The sequence below is a fragment of the Miscanthus floridulus genome, chromosome 1 (genome assembly GCF_019320115.1).
Source record: "Miscanthus floridulus cultivar M001 chromosome 1, ASM1932011v1, whole genome shotgun sequence".
Lineage (NCBI taxonomy): Eukaryota > Viridiplantae > Streptophyta > Magnoliopsida > Poales > Poaceae > Miscanthus > Miscanthus floridulus.
This window is the reverse complement of record NC_089580.1, coordinates 97,053,857-97,057,593: the sequence shown is the minus strand read 5'-3', so window position 1 is coordinate 97,057,593 and position 3,737 is coordinate 97,053,857. Positions and strand designations below refer to the sequence as shown.

At 40.9% G+C, this 3,737-nt stretch overlaps 1 long non-coding RNA gene across 1 annotated transcript; it reads right to left on the bottom strand.

The window, feature by feature from the left end:
• Nucleotides 1-476: 476 nt before the first annotated feature.
• Nucleotides 477-3,398, bottom strand: LOC136490095 (uncharacterized). The gene is made up of 2 exons (XR_010767511.1): nucleotides 1,462-3,398; nucleotides 477-747 (listed from the first exon to the last, which is right to left on the bottom strand). It is a non-coding gene; the product is annotated as an uncharacterized lncRNA (long non-coding RNA).
• Between the last annotated feature and the right edge of the window lie 339 nt (nucleotides 3,399-3,737).

Sequence of the window (3,737 nt, the reverse complement as noted above, 5' to 3'; positions counted from 1 at the left end):
ATTTTTAGTTGCTTGCATAGAGTATTAAATGTAGATAAAAAAATAACTAATTACACAGTTTAGTTAGAAATCACGAGATAAATCTTTTCAGCTTAGTTGGTCCACGATTGAACAATATTTACCAAATATTCATCAGGTTGATATTTTTTTACAATCTAAACATGGCCCGGGACTGTATGAACTGTAGCGGGCGCTGCTGTTGGTAGGCAGGCGGGTTCCGTACGACCTGGAGTGGATGAGGGTGACCGGAGCTGTAGACTGTAGCAGGTTACCGTTCGGGAGGTGGCCTGGAAAACTAAAGATTCGTATGATTATTAGGATCGATCCATCAATATTTACTAGTCATTTCCCCGCGCGTGAGCAAGAGTAGTATATCAGTACATGCTTATGTACATTAGTTCTCGATTAGGATGAAAAGAGATTAAAAGGTTCATGTTAAATGTATATTTTATGTAAACACAAATATACTCGGGAAATAATGAAAGTTAGACAATATACAAAACGTTTCAGCACAAATATAAGAAGAGCAAGTAGTCTTGAAAAGCTGAAATCGTTTGATGAAGAATATAATTGTGTATTAAGGAAAACAAAACTAAATAATCTGTTAGCTCATTGCTTAGCCTGTGCCTCGGCCTGATGCCAACGATTTACAAATCAAAAGCGAAACAATCTTGGTGTATGAGCCGAGGGAACACAGTAGATGTGAACACATATTGAAGGCATGGTCAGCCACCATCATGCAAAGTCCTGTTATGTAAAGAAAAAAGAGCAGATTTAAGTGCGCAAAACAATAATATATTCTCAGGTCACGTATAGATAAATGAGCGAAAACTGAAGTGTTAGGTTCCTGCACAGCACGGCAAGGAATGTGGCCCAGGATGTATTGAGCGTGAGCAAACAATTTTTACTGACAAATGCTTGTTGGTTGAACACCAAAATTGCACGATGATGTGACATAGCACACTAAATGAAGATTATATTTACCAAAACTAAGCAAATTGAGCAGGATGATGGATTAGGCTGCTGAATGCAGTTCCTATTTTGCAGAACTGGCCAGTAGCCATGCAAAGGCCAACAAATGAATATGTTGACCATAATCAGCAAGAAATACGAAATGGACATGGAGAATATATCACCCTTTGTACAACGTTCATATTGCCATATCATTGCTCAATTTTTTCTACGATCTACTGCCAATCGTTGTGGAACCTAAATCTGTATAAATAAATAATGAGGTGCATACTGATGATGAACAGGCAAAAGTAACAAAGGGAGGGCACCCCATATAACCTTGTTGCTCTATAATTGGTGAGTAATTAGAAATTGAGACTACCGGCAGGACCGGCAGGACAACCATGAATTCAAATGGGAAGTGTGATAGTTAGAAAAAAAAAGAACATTCATGTAAAGGATAGATTTAGAATAGGTCAGACTAACAGACAAAAGGGAAACAGAACAAACCCTTTTTTTTTTTGGAGCGGTCTCTCTTTGCAGACCATCAAGTAGACACCATGTAAGGCCTTCCTATGAGGCAAAAGAATAGCACACACGCATGGCCAAACGATGGTTAAGACATTTATTTATGTATATACATATGGGATACCATCACCACGTAGCACGCTAGATTTATTTTGTACCTATTTCTGGTGCAGCGAAAAAATAATTCTGTGATAAAATGTTTCATAGGCTAAACAGCATGTGATGGTTGCAGCAACCAAATATGTAAATAAATTCATAAAAATCACAGTGATGTATGAAGCAGCGGGAAGCCATCAAAGAGTTATTGTGGACATTTTCATATGGAATATAACATCATGCAACTTTGCACTCTTTTATGGCTTTGGTAAATTATATTCTAAAATATCACTTCAATTACATATAAGTGTTAGGACTCCAGATGGAAAAGAGGTAACATGATTAAGGAAACTAATGACAAATCGTTTCATGCAGTAAATTAACCGAAATACAAAGTAGAAAACATAAGCTGTTTGCCACAAATCACCTGTCATACACATCATTGTCATACAGCAGAAAGCCAAACTTGTTATTTTAATAGAAGAAAATAAAAGGGTTCAGTGTAAAGCAAGAATGTATCATTTTGTACCTTGTGAGATGATCAGCACTTTCACTAAGAATAGAGGTTTCATGGATTTATGGTGGTAGCAATAGTAAAAGTTTGGTGACACTATGTAGGTAGGCAAGCTAATTAGTACAACAATTTAAGTATGATCTACAGATGAGGAGCTGGATATCAATGGTCATTGTCAGGTTCTTAGCGCAAAATATTGCTGAAACTTTAGGCGTCCCACATAATATTAAAGGCCTCATGCAGATCAATCGCTTGTTAGGTGTTTGATGCAAAGTATTGCTGAAACTGCAGGCACCACACATACTATTAAAAGCCTAATGCAGATCAGTTGCAAAGTATTCGTAGCCTCAAGACTATATATCACCGACTCCTAAATAATTAGGAAATATGGATGTCTCAATCATTATGGGAAAAAGTAATCGGTCAGTTAGAATGGTTGCATTAGGAAATAGAAGATTATACCCTTTGTACTGAGGCAATGAGCTAAAGTTTTTTTTTTGGGTACCAAATCATAATGAACCTGGACAATGATCTGGATCGTTTCAACTGAAATGGCAATGATTGCCTTGCGTCAGTTGTCAACTACTACAGCAAACAATAGCCATGTAAAGGATTGGTACCAAACTGGAGTAAATAATCACGTGTAAAAGGATAAACTGATTCAGCAGTTCAGTGTCAAGGCTCACGAAAAACTGCAAGAAAAGAAGACTAAAGAACTGTGAACACGGGAAATAGCTCTGTTCTCCTTCTTCCAATATCTAGATGAGCAGAGGAGCAAGAGGCAGACGGCCGCTGGTGGGTGCTGGCCAAGAGGGGGCAAGTATTGCGGCACCAGCGCAGCATGATGTAGAGGAACACTGAACGGCTCAGTACCTCATGGAGAGAAAGCGGGTGCGGCATGTACACGTACAGGGAGGACGGAGTCCGGATGGGGACGACGGCCGCGCTCGCTTGGGCACGTACCGGGAAGAGGGAGGCCGGAGGCGGCGATGTGGAGTTGGGGACGACGCTCGTGCTCGCAGTGGCACGTACGGAGAGGAGGGAGGCCGGATGCGGTGATGGGGATGACATCCGCGCTTGCTGCAGCAGGTACGGGGAGGAGGGAAGGCGGAGGGGGCGATGGGGATGGCTCCTGCACTGGCGGCGGGCGGACCCGTCCAAAGGAGGAACGGAGTGCGAGCAGGTCGTGCGGAGGCGGCGGCGATGGAGGAGCAGGCCGTGTGGATAAGGAGGCCTCGTGCCCTGGAACGGAGGCACGAGATGGACTATCGGCGTGCATCGAAGGGCCCTAGGGGCACGGGGCACTGTATTAGTGTAGGAAAAGGCAAAGGACGACCCAGGGAATATATATATATATATAACTACTACTCCGTAGCCGCTACAGAATAACTTATTCTTTAGCAATTTTGAGTTACGATAATTACTATGTTAATTTACGAAATTATAGTAACTCCTTACTAAGTGGATTACTATAATGTTATGGTAAATATCCTCATGTGTTATAGTAACCCCACTATCGTAAATATGTATTGATATTATCGTAAATTAGTATATAAAATTATCGTAAATGGAGGTGGCTACGGAATAACTTATTTTGTAGCTGGCTACTGAATATACCTGCTACAAAATAAGTTATTCCATAGCCACC